Raw genomic sequence first — 13,918 nt, 5'->3', positions numbered from 1 at the left:
CTCAACTAGGATGGCTGATTAAATTAACCCAGCTTGTTCCCTTCATGGCCATGACAGCTCTAACTTTTATTAGAGAAATTAGGTTCCAACCCCTGCCGTTGATGAGAGAGAACAGGGAAAATCTAGTGTACCTTCTCCAATAAATGTGCCAGAAAGCATGAAGAAGATTGCAGTGGAAATGAACCTAAACTGAAACATGCATTTTCCCTTCCTTTCCCAGTGCACATCTTGTGTGTTCCTAAAAGAGCACACTAATATGTAGTCTAATGCCATCAACAGCCTAACTAATAACTAGATTTATATATTCTTAGCTTTTGATGAATTCATTTAATTCTTTTAAAAACCTGATTCTTACTGAAGATAAGCCAATGGTGTGCTTAACAGGATATTAAAAATATTAGAACTTGAAAATAAGCATAGACTAGCAGGGTTATTATACAGTACTTACTCCAAATGTTGAAGCTGAACACCAGATGCAGTTTTGCATAATAAAAGCAGCTAGTGATTAGCCCTCAGAGGCCCCATGATGGCTGAATAATAAACCCATTTTTCAAAGCTGTCTGATATTTTTTTCTTTCCCCTACAAACACCCTATTTTAAGACTAAGCTTCCTACACCATCTTGTAGCCTAAATTTAATTTGTAATCCTTTTCAAAACAATGTGATTCTCCACATCTGACATACAATGTTGGGGGAGGAAACCATTTATATGTGTTATAATTTTATAGAGATTATATTCCTAACTTGTATTTTTTTTATCTAAAAATAGAAGAAAAATGTTCAGATGTGTGGGCAAAATCCTCAGCTGGTATAAATCAACATTGCTTCACTGACATTTATGGAGCGATGCTGGTTTACTCTAGTCGGGGATGTGGCCTGTTCTGCTTAACAGGCCTAGTAGTTTAGGGAAGGAGGTGAGGAGGGGAAAGCCATGTGCTGTGATACAGAGGAGCCACACCTTTTGAGGCATGTGGAAATTAAGTAATCTCCCTGTTTAGTCTCAGGATCAAGGAGATTTGTGCACGCACTGCATGTGTCCCTGTTTTGCACATTCCTCCTAATAGATAAGGCAAGCTCATGACGCTACCCTGCTTCCACACTGGTATACAGAGCAGACTTAGCTTGCTGGAGGAGTGCCTGCCCTGCACACTTTTCAAGACTCAATCCCTCCCTGAGCTGTGGTGCACTAGAGGGAACTGACAATAGACTGAACGCAGGTCAGTCTCTGTGGAGATCCTGGCTTCTAGCCCTCTGTGAAGAGAAACTGAGAATTCAGTCCTTTAGCTGCAGGGGAGTTGCTGAAATCAAAAGGTACCAGACTTCGTTCCCTGGGGCTCAGAATAGGATAGCCCATAACACATCACTTCACTTTCCCTGGGGAGCAGTGGTTCTCCAACCTGTCATCAGATTCTGGGCTTGGGAGTGGGGAGAAATGGTTTCTCAATTATTTGCCACTCATCACTTGGGTTAGCTGCTCTCTGTGATGTTGGTCAACGCAATTTCTACGCTGGCCTCTCTCCTGGATGTTCTTTCACATGAAGACAAAAGTAGGATCCACAACTTGGCCAGAAAGATAATATAGTGACAGAGAGTCTAAGAGAAGTGAAGTAGCGTATTGTGAATGAAGATAGCAGAAAGAACGAGGAGTACTTGTGGCACCTTAGAGACTAACAAATTTATTTCAGCATAAGTTTTCATGGGCTAAAGCCCACTTCATCAGATGCATGCAATGGAAAATACAATAGGAAGATATATATAAGAGAACATGAAGAAATGGGGGTTGCCATACCGACTCTTAATGGGACCAATCGATTAAGGTGGGCTATTATCAGCAGGAGAAAAAAAAAAACTTTTGTACGGATAATCAGGATGGCCCGTTTGAAACAGTTGATAAGAAGACGTGATTAACAGTAAGGGGAAAATTAGCATGGGGGAATAGTTTTTAGTTAGCGTAATGACTCATCCACTCCCAGTCTTTATTCAAGCCTAATTTAATGGTGTCCCATTTGCAGATTAATTCCAGTTCTGCTGTTTCTCGTTGGAGTCTGTTTTTGAAGTTTTTTTTGTTGAAGAATTGCAACTTTTAGGTTTGTAATTGAGTGTCCAGGGAGGTTGAAGTGTTCTCCGACTGGTTTTTGAATGTTATAATTCTTGACGTCTGATTTGTGTCCATTTATTCCTTTGTGTAGAGACTGTCCGGTTTGGCCAATGTACATGGCAGAGGGGCATTGCTGGCACTTGATGGCATATATCACATTGATAGATGTGCAGGTGAAGGAGCCTCTTAAAGTGTGGCTGATGTGATTAGGCCCTATGATGGTGTCCCTTGAATAGATATGTGGACAGAGTTGGCAACGGGCTTTGTTGCAAGGATAGGTTCTTGGGTTAGTGTTTTTGTGGTGTGGTGTGGTGTGTGGTTGCTGGAGAGTATTTGCTTCAGGTTGGGGGGCTGTCTGCATGCGAGGACTGGCCTATCTCCCAAGATCTGTGAGAGTGAGGGATCGTCCTTCAGGATAGGTTGTAGATCTTTGATGATGTGCTGGAGAGGTTTTAGTTGGGGGCTGAAAGTGATGGCTAGTGGCGTTCTGTTACTTTCTTTGTTGGGCCTGTCCTGTAGTAGGTGACTTCTGGGTACTCTTCTGGCTCTGTCAGTCTGTTTCTTCACTTCTGCAGGTGGGTATTGTCATTGTAAGAATGCTTGATAGAGATCTTGTAGGTGTTTGTCTCTGTCTGGGAGGTTGGAGCAAATGCACATGTATCTTAGAGTTTGGCTGTAGACAATGGATCGTGTGGTGTGGTCTGGATGAAAGATGGAGGCATGTAGGTAAGTATAGAGGTCAGTAGGTTTCCAGTACAGGGTGGTGTTTATCTGACCATCGCTTATTAGCACTGTAGTGTCCAGGAAGTGGATCTCTTGTGTGGACTGGTCCAGGCTGAGGTTGATGGTGGGATGGAAATTGTTGAAATCATGGTGGAATTCTTCAAGGGCTTCTTTTCCATGGGTCCAGATGATGAAGATGTCATCAATGTAGCACAAGTAGAGTAGGGGCATTAGGGGACGAGAGCTGAGGAAGCGTTGTTCTAAGTCAGCCATAAAAATGTTGGCATACTGTGGGGCCATGTGAGTACCCATAGCAGTGCCACTGACTTGAAGGTATATATTGTCCCCAAATGTGAACTAGTTATGGGTGAGGAAAAAGCCACAAAGTTCAGCCACCAGGTTTGCCGTGACATTATTGGGGATACTGTTCCTGACGGCTTGTAGTCCATCTTTGTGTGGAATGTTGATGTAGAGGGCTTCTACATAGATAGTGGCCAGGATGGTGTATTCTGGAAGATCATATGAATGAAGATAGTTAAGTAGGTTAGACACCCTAACTTCTGTAAATGGTTTATATGAGAAACCCTGATTTTTGCCCCCTGCCTATTTAATGCCCGTTGCTGTATGCCTTCTGTTACCCCTACCTCTTCCTTGGCTCTCAGATGTTAAAACTTCCTCTGCATCTATATTGCTCTCTTCTTTACTCTGTTATTGTATGCAGCAGTCTTTAAATAAGGTAGCAGTCACCTTGATAGACTTGGGAAGAAATTTATTTCAAAGTCACCATCTCCTGATTATGATTCTACTGTTCACCTTTCTCTTTCAAGATGCTGCCATTGTAGGTGAGCTCCCATACAAGTGAAGACAGTTGAGTATAAGCTCATGCCTCAGGAAGACTCTATTATGTTATCCTTTCAAGTGTTTGTAACTAGGAGCAGTCTAGGTTTGGTGCAGATATGGACAAACAAGAACATACTGCAGTGACAGATTTGGTTCAGTTATTTGACAGTCAACAAGTATTTTTGTTTTAGTGACAGTTATCTGTAGTCTGTTGGGTCTGCAAGCTGGTGGCAAGACACTAGAACAGACTTAACCAACCCATCTGTTGCCTGGAGTTATTGTGTATTTGTGTGCTGCATATTATTGTTGCCAAGGCTGTAACAAAAAAAACCCCAAAACAAAACAGCCTTTTGGGGCTCTGAGGCAGTTGCTTTGCCAGGTAAGGTCAAAAGAAGCCAAGCCAATAGGGGCTGTGATAAGATTCCGAGCTGAAAGTCACTTTTTGCAAATATGTAACCTGTGGTGGCTGAAATGAAAAAGAGATGGAGTTCAGAAGAGAAAACTGACACACATCATGGACAATTCTGCAAAGGCTGCAATGGGCACCAGTTAAAAGAATCCAACAATGCCATATTATTTGACTCTTCCTTTGCTTGGAATGGGTTATATTGTGGGTACTGTGGTAGAATCAAATAACCTCAGTGTAATGCATTTCCTTTTTTTAATAACTCACATTGAAATCCTTGGCAGAAAGTTTTCACATTGTATTGGTTTTCCCTTCCAAACCCTTTCTTTCTATTATTGTTGTTTATTATTGGGGTAGCAACCAAAAGCCCTGTGTGCTATTTGTGAGGATAATAAAACTCAGAACAGAAACAGTTCATGAAATTATAGCATTCACATGTGGCACCATTGCTGCATTCACATTCACTATTTATTATTTATATGTGTATTAGGGCATATGTGACAGATTATAGACAAACAACAAGACAGATCCCTGCTCAGAGAAGCTTGCAATTTAAATTAGAATTAATAGAAGAAATGATAATTTTAAAAAAAGTGGAAGAGGAATTAGGATGAATTGAACGTTATGAGGTACCACAGCATAATATAATGAGATGTGCTTTATGTCCCATATCATTTTATTAATGCTCTTTTATTTTTAAATACACTTTAAATAAATCTGATATTGTTATGGCAGATGTTACCAGATGTCACTGTTACATAATCTTCCAAGTTTTCTTAGTAAGTGAACAAGTTTTTAATCCCGGGAGAAATGCTGTATCATTGTGGATTTTTTCATTATGTTGTTGTTGTTGGTTCAATTGGTTGTTTTGTTGTTGCAGGGGTCTTCTGTATAAAGAGAAGCTGTGGAGAGCAGCAGATGGGTTTGTTCTCTGTTACTGTAAATTTGTGATGCAAAGTGGATTCCTGGAAACCAGACATTGGTGTGAGAGCAGAGGCAATTTCCTGCATGCTGTTTGTGACTACCCCTGTTCTAGGACTTGCGTATGTATGTAAATAAAATAATTTACCCTTACAATAAACCCAGACTCCATGTTGCTGATTTTGCCACCACTGGGAAGCCAACCTGCAAGGCCACAGACATCTGCTACCATTTGGCAGAGGGGTGACACTGGTGAGAATGAGAACTGGTGTTGGGAGAACTGGCAGCAATATATTATGGAGCCATATAGGCTGACTCCTGGAGAGTCATTGATGTCAGATTCCCATGCGGGTCCAAGGGTCTACCCATGTTCTGATTGCAGGATCAAGGTCAATGTTTGGAAATAAACACAGGTCAGCAAAGTAATTAAAAAAGCATGCTACTTGTTGGGATAGCATTATGCATACTGTAGAAGAGCTAGTAGGACTGTAGTGTTGTTGTAGCCATATTGATCCCAGGATATTAGAGAGACAAAGTGGGTGAGGTAATATGTTTTATTGGGCCATATTCTGTTAAAGAACATAAGAATGGCCATACGGGGTCAGACCAAAGGTCCATCCAGCCCTGTATCCTGTCTACTGACAGTGGCCAATGCCAGGTGCCCCAGAGGGAGTGAACTTAATAATTTTAGTTCCCCTTTCTGAAATTAAATGCCACAGTGTTGGGCTTTTGAGGTGTTCTTCCCACCACAGGAATGTTAAATGTTATTATATTATGGTCACTATTTCCAAGTGGTCCTGTTATAGTTACCTCTTGGACCAGATCCTGTGCTCCACTCAGGACTAGATCGAGAGTTGCCTCTCCCCTTGTGGGTTCTTGTACCAGTTGCTCCAAGAAGCAGTCATTTAAAGTATCGAGAAATTTTGTCTCTGCATTTCGTCCTCAGGTAACATGTACCCAGTCAATATAGGGATAATTGAAATCCCCCACTACTATTGAGTTCTTTATTTTGATAGCCTCTCTAATCTCCCTTAGCATTTCATCATCACTATCACTGTCCTGGTCAGGTGGTCGATAATAAATCCCTACTGTTATATTCTTCTTAGAGCATGGAATTACTATCCATAGAGATTCTATGAAACATGTGGATTCATTTAAGATTTTTATTTCATTTGATTCTACATTTTCTTTCACATATAGTGCCACTCTCCCCCACCCCCCCTGCATGACCTGTTCTGTCCTTCTGATATATTTTGTACCCCGGAATGATTGTGTCCCATTGATTGTCCTCACTCCACCCAGGTTTCTGTGATGCCTATTATATCAATATCCTCCTTTAACACGAGGCACTCTAGTTCACCCATCTTATTATTTAGAGACAAGTTTTTGAGCCTATTCAGAGCTCTTTTTTGGGTCTTGAAGAGACTGATGCTTCTCCAGTTCCTCCTCTTACTGTAGATCAGAGATTATCTGAAGATGAGATGAAGGAGAGTGGGTAGTAGAATACAGATAGGGACCATAGTTGAAAAACCTCCAGTTATGAAGGGTAAGTAACTTCCCTTTTGTCTTCAAATGCTGGACCCTATGTGTATTCCACTCTGGGTAACTGAGAGCAGTACTTTAAAGAAGAGGAGAGTGTGAGGATGCAGGTGCTTGCAGAACTGCCATTCCAAAGGTTGTTTCAGTGGAGCAGTCTTGGACCAGAGCATAATGTCTTGTGAATGTGTGGATAGAACTCCACCTTGCTGCCTTGCAAATAACAGAGATACTTCATGAAGTTCCGTTTCTGAGACTGGCTGTGCTGTCATAGAGTGAGCCTGTACCCCATGTGGGGCAGGAAGGTATGCCAGCTGATAACAAAGTAGCAGATGGCGAGAGATCCACTTGGAGATCCTCTGAAAAGAAGCAGCTTGTCCTTGGACTCATTCTGCTATGACAACAAACAGCCTAGGTGACTTTCTGATCTGTTTTGTTCTCTGTAGGCAAAATGCAAAACCTTATCTCTCATCGAGGGAATGAAGTCTCTTCTCTATGCTGGAGATATAGGGCTTCGGGAGGAATGCAGGACAGTTTGGTTTATATGACATTCTAGAAGTACTTTGGGGTGAATTTTGGGTATAGTTGTAGCGAGAACTTGTCTTTATGAAATAGAGTGCAAGGGGGAGTTTGCCATTAGGGCCCCCAGTTCACCTGCCTGTCTGGCCAAGGTGATGGCAACAAGAAAGGCAAACTAGATAGACAGGTGAAGCATTAAACAAGTGGCCAGTGGTTCAAAAGGTAGCTTGGTAAATGCTGAAAGTACTAAATTAAGGTCCCATTGAGGGGTTGTTCAAATTAAGCCCTTTGGGAACCTGGAGGTGTTTGGTGAGTAAAAACAGAGTAGCCATCCGTTGGCGGGTGAAATGTGCTGATTGCCAACAGGTCAACCCATACTGACCTGGGGAAAGACCCATTGTCCTGAGGGTGAGGAGGTAATCTAAAATATCAGGAATACCTGTTGTCTCAGGAGACATATAGTGTATCCAGATAGAGAAATGTTTCCTCTTTGCTAGGTAACATTTTCTTTTGGAGTCCTTTCTGCTATTAGGAAGAATGGCTTGCACAGTTTTGGAACAGCAGTGTTCTATGTCTGATGCTCATCCAAATACCAAATTGTGAGGTGAAGAGCTTCAGGCTTGGGATGTCTGACCCTGCCATTCTCTTGAGACAAGATGTCCGGTGTGCGTGCCGATGGATGGCCAGGCTGACATAAGCAGAAAACCTGTGAACCAGAACTTCTTGGATTATTTGGGTGTGATGAGAATAACTCATGGTCTTCTGCAGTACTCAAGGAAGTAGTGTGATAAAAGAAAGGCATAGTTCAAATGGACCCTCAAAGGGAGTAGACCATTATCTCTGGAGAATAAGACCTGAGCTTCCCAGGAACTGTATGTGCTGCACTTCCTGTTTGTCTGGGAGGTGAACAGCTCCTGGGTAGGGTTCCCCACTGATTGAAGATACTTTTTCACCACTGTTCTGTGTAACTCCCCTTTGCAGTTGGTGGCAAAGTGCTTGCTGAGGCTGTCTGCCAGCAAATTCTGCGTTCCTGGGGGGTACACTGCCAATAAGGTACAGTGGTTCCTGATACACCAGTTCCATAGACTGACCACTTCAATACACAGGGGAATGGATATTGCTCCTCTCTGTTTATTTGTTTATGTAGAATACAGTTATCATATTGCCTGATGTTATGAGAATGTGGTGAGACTGGATTAATGGTAAGAATGCCTTGTATGCTTCTTGGACTGCTCTGAGATCCTGGTTTCTGGGGCATCCAAGTGCACTGCGCTGTGCACCCGTCAGACCAAGCCTCCCAACCTAACAAAGAGGCATCTGTGATTATTTTCCTGTTGGGTGCAGGCAGGGCCATCCCTAGGAGGGTGTGGGGCCCGGGACATTAGAAACTCAGCACCTATTTGCTGGGGGTCCATCCCTGGCTCTGCCCAGGCCCTGCCCCCACTCCATCCCTTCCCCCAAGGTCCCACCCCGCCCTGCTTCTTCCCGCCCTGCCTCTTCCTGCCCCACCTCTTCCCCACCCAGCCTCTTTCCCATTACACCTGCCCAGTTCCACCCCCTCCCCCGAGCATGCTGGGCCCTCACTCCTTCCCCCTCCTCCTCCCAGTGCCTCCTGATGCCGCAAAACATCTGATCCACAGCAGGCTGTAGACGCTGGGAGGGAGTGGGAGGTGCTGATCAGTGGGGCCCGCCAGTGGGCAGGAGATGCTGAGGGGAAGGGGAGGTTCTCATGGGGGGCTCCTCCTTGCCCCCGCCCTCCTGCCTGCCACTCGCCTCCCCGTTCGCCGTCTCACCCCACTCACCTACCCGCCTCACCTCCCCACCCGTAGGGCCCCCCAAAGCGCGAAGCCCAGGGCAGGTGCCCCAATTTGCCGTACCCAAGGGACAGCTCTGGGTGCAGGGGATAATAAAGGAATGCCCAGGCACTCTTGTGCAGGATCTTTCCATCAAGTCAGAGAGACCCTTATCTTGATGGGGATTGTCACCACACATTCATTCTGTGTTTGCTCATATATATATATATATATATATGTTCAAAGCCAAGCCTGTGGAATCTGGTGAACAGTGTTACATAAGTACTTGATGCCATGTGACCAAGGAGAATAAGGCAAATCTGAATCGATGTCCAACGGTCATGTTTAATCTGATCTGTTGGTCTGCCTATGACTTGGAATCTGTCCAAAGGGAGATAAACCTTTGTTCTGACTGACTCCAAGGTTGCTTCTATGAAATCTATGGTCTGGGTCAGAGTCAGAGTAGACTTTTCCATGTTCCCAGGGATGCCAGGAGATATAGCATTGACCTCATTGCTGCTCTGACTTGTGGACATGTCCATCCTTGTAACGAGTTGTCTAAATACAGGAAGATGGTGGAACTGCCTGTCTGAGTTGTGCTGCTACTATGGAAAAATACTTTCATGAAGACGCTGCGTGCAGTTGCAGACTGAATGAGAGTACTTTATATTGATAGTGGTCAGGCCCCACCACAACTCTGAGGAATCTTTTACAGGAAGGGGAATATTGGCAGGAAAGTACGTTTCTTTCATATCAAGAGCCGTGCACTATATATCTTTTTCTATGGATGGTATTGATACTATTGTGACCATGCAGAATTTTAGCTTGCAAATAAAAACATTGAGTTGTTTCAGGTCAAGGGTGAGTCTACTCCCCTGTCTTTTGGGGGACTAGAAAATATTTGGAATAAAACTCTTCCTGGATGTTGAAGAGATACCTGATCTATTGCTCCACTGTGGAGCAGGTATCTACCTCCTGAAGCAGGATCTCCTCACAAGAATGCAGGAGAGGTTTTAGAAGGGTTGGTGAGAGAAACTCTATGTATCGCCAGCTCTGGCACAGCATCAGTCTCTGCCCTGGCTTCAGTGAAGCCCATCAACATCCTCTGAGTCTCCTTGCTTGATCAAAACCCCAGCAGGTTCTCGTCAGAAGCTTCTGGCTTTCCAGCAGCAATTTAGCAGCACCTCCAGTCCTGATTTGGATAGAACTCCACAAAGTGATCTCAGCTCCTCTCCCAAAATGGAGCTCACCGCATGCTCTCCCTGAATTCCCTAGAAGAGGAAGAGTCTCTCTCTCTCTCTCGCTCACTCTCACTCTTTTCCCCAAGGCATCATGGCAGTTGTAGTCTTCAAGGCTGGATTGCAGCACTCAGGATCTTCCCAAATTTGGAACACTCCAAATTAAGTTCAGAGGCCCCTCTCGTAAAGGGTGCCTACACCTGCTATTGTTATAACACCTAAAATTATTTTAACTGATATGCTCATGAAAAATGTGGTGTGCAGGTTAACCAGAAATTGAAGGGATGTTCAAGATGCTCACTACTGGTCTAATACTCTTTCCAGGAGGTGCTCTGTTCCCAAAGGGTCCATCTCCTGAAGCACTCAGGGCTGCTAAAATGGATAGCAGCCCGATAAGCAATTCTGGAGAGGATGGTGAGGTGGGGAATAGAAGAAACGGGAAAAGGGAGAATCAGAATCAAAGATTTCAGGAGGAGCAGCAGTGCTATGCCAAACAATGGGTATATAAAGTGTTCCAACTGCCTGCTTCAAGCTGAGCCCCCAAGAGCTTGTATCTTCTGCAAATATATTCACCTTAGCAAACTATGTTTATGTACACACCATGTTGCTTTGAAAAAAAAATGATGATTTATACACTTTTCAGATATACATCTTTGTAATGCAGCAAACCACATCAGATCACACCATACAGGCACTAAGCCAGCTGCGAAAGAGGTATTACACCCATAACACATGATTTTCTTTGGAGGTCTTCTAATTCTGCTTAGCATACAAAATCTGATGAGAGTAGAGCCTAAGGTGGTTAGGCTGCAGGCAAAAGGAGAATGTAAGTTACCTGTCAGTAGTAATAACAGGCATACGAATGAGACCAACACAGCAATACATCTGGCCCTTCCACTGGTTTTCTCTATGTTCAGAGGCACCCACAGAGCACTGAACGTGTGCATCCCAACTTCACGGATGCAAAACACTTGTCCATTTTGTGTCGGAAAGAAAACAGGTGTATTTAGTGTTTTATGATTGCACGGTGCTTACACTAATATTTTTATATTTTGCTTTCAGGTGATTCCACTTTAAATTGTGATCTAAAAGTAGCAATGCCTACTCCTGTCACTAGCAGACTGGTGATCCACAAACACTGAAACAGTCACTCTTCTTACTGAGGACCCCATTGTAGTTGGTTGGTTAAAGTTTTTGAATCAAACTGTACAAATGGGCTTGCGCCTCCTCCCATTAAAGTCAATAGGAGCTTTGCCATTGTCTTTAGTGTCCCTACATCAGTGTCTGTCTTTTCTTTTAATACAGACTTCAGACATCTCGGGCCTTAGAGTCACATGAGCTACTAAAAGAATAACCCTTACCCACCAGCAGTACCTTATCCCAAGCATCTACATGCACTGAAGGGAGCCCAGGCTTAGCCCTTTGTAATTAAATTAATATCTACTTTGTCTCAGTTCTGCGCTATACTCTCAGATTAATTTGAATATCTAGTAAACTCACAATTAATCTGCTGCTTCCCCACCGCCACCACCACCACACATGACAAAATACATAATTTACAGTAAAAAATACAGTGGTTCTTTGGTCTAAAAATAATATATAGCAAATGTTCTTCTGTAGACAGCCCAGTTACCCTGCAAAATGCTGGAATTTCTGCTCTTTTGAAATCCTGGTGCTTTTAGGGTTTTGTGTTTTTGTTTTTTGTTTTTTTAATTTGGCAATGATTGACAGGCAAAGAACTTTAAAATGCATGGCCATATGACAGCTGCAGTACAATATTGAGCATGGAAATAAAAGCTACTTTTCAAAAATAGGCAGACAGATTCCCAGCTAGAGCTGATAGACTGTTTAACATGTCTGTACATTAATAAGAGGTCAAAGGACTCCTCCTGTTGGGATTTAGCTCACATCCCATTCTGCTTTTAAATGTTAAGTCCAGCCACCTGCACAGAAGATACACAAAGATAAACTGGGCACATCGTTAATGTATTTGTTCAAAAAAAAAGGGCAGATTGTGGACCACTTTACCAGATGCCACAGGGTGTATGCAGGGCTACCATAATCTTGTTTTTGTAACTGCTGCATCTATTAAAAATAATAGCAGAGGCTAACATGTTTGTAAATGAGGACATCATTGTCTCAGCGGAGACTTGCTTTTGGAATCATTCCATTTTTTGGTTAGTGATTGATATCTCCTCATAACCATCAATGCTTCAAAATTTACTAAATAATCTCAGTAACCCCTTACTTAAAAAGGCTACTTTTTCATTTCTAAATATTCACGTGATTCTCTTGGTATGGTATGTATTAGAAGTTAACTATGTGACTAAAATAGTCAAGTGTAAAACTTTGACTCTGTCTTGACAGGCAAAAGGCAGTGTGTTTTCCAGTTGTGTTAGCTTAACGTGTATGAAGAACCCTGTGAAGACAAAGTCTAGCCCATCTGAAGCCATGTTACCTGGCTGCGTTGTGCCCTAGGGTTCCTTCAGAAGGAAGCCTAGAAGGGGCTTTTTAAACGTGTTAAACTAACTCAATTGAGCTAACATGATTACAAAACACAATCTTGTTGCCTGCTGCCACCCCTACCCAAGTTGACCAGGAACTTACTTGGCATTTAGGCCTACAATGGGACTTCTCATGGAATAAAGCACTGCTCAGTGTGAGCAGAAGTGGAAAAAATCTGATTCTCACCTGGTCTCAGGTAGCTATCATGTAGATCATGACTTTCAGGGACAGTGCTGATCAAGGAGTAGTGTGTAAACTGCCTTGGGAGGCACTGTACATCTGAGATACCTCTTCGAAGGCCCTGTTCTCTCCCTGCTTCTCCCTTGGTCTGATATGTGTGTTTACTGCTGGCCAACTTAGCCCTGTTGGCATGCTGGCATGCTCCCACGCTTTGGGGACCTACCTGAAATCCATGTAGTTCATACAGGGGCATAAGTGTGTTTGTGTGACAGACTCCTTTTTACTCTCCTGCACAGACATGAAGTCCATTTCACAAGCCATACAGTTTCACACAATTAAACCATTAAATGAAAGACTTTTTTACAATATACACTTTTTTTACAATATACAGAATGTTAAAATTAGCCAGTTACAGGATATGAACTTGTGCAGAATAGCTGTTGTTGTTATTGTTCATAAGACCCAGCTCACTTATTATGAAAAACCAGCTCTGTTAAATACATTCACATCTTCCAAGCGAAATGGGATATCTCAGGGTAAGAAAACCCAGCATATAATTTATGAAGAGGCTGCATGATTTACAAACAGAAGGTAAAAAGAAAAGGAGTACTTGTGGCACCTTAGAGACTAACCAATTTATTTGAGCATAAGCTTTTGTGAGCTACAGCTCACTTCATCCACAAGTACTCCTTTTCTTTTTGCGAATACAGACTAACACGGCTGTTACTCTGAAACAGAAGGTAGACTTGAGCAAACTGTCCCTCATACTGTTGTGGCAAATTATCATTAAATATTTGATGCAGTTGTATAACATGCAAGCATCTTCACTGCTAACCAATGCCTTTATGGGGCTGTGTCCATTTTGAGGGAGAATCCGTCAAAAAAAATATTTTTCTTCAGGCACAGTTTTCCTTCAACAATTCAGATGATGACAAAGCATTAATTTCCTCAGTCAAGCACATTTGTCTTACATAGATTGTTGAACCTAGAGTATAGAGTCCTTAGAAAATATTTTCCTATGAAAACACTGTTTTTTGGAATTGGTAAATCCAATTATGCAGAATACTTACCCTGCCCCCCATAACTGTACTCCCCCCACTTAACTATGATGATGACTTGTCATTTTTATGTATGAAAAACAATGAGCATTATCTTTGCC

Source organism: Chelonia mydas, chromosome 3 (genome assembly GCF_015237465.2).
Source record: "Chelonia mydas isolate rCheMyd1 chromosome 3, rCheMyd1.pri.v2, whole genome shotgun sequence".
NCBI lineage: Eukaryota > Metazoa > Chordata > Testudines > Cheloniidae > Chelonia > Chelonia mydas.
Note: the sequence above shows the minus strand (reverse complement) of the source record.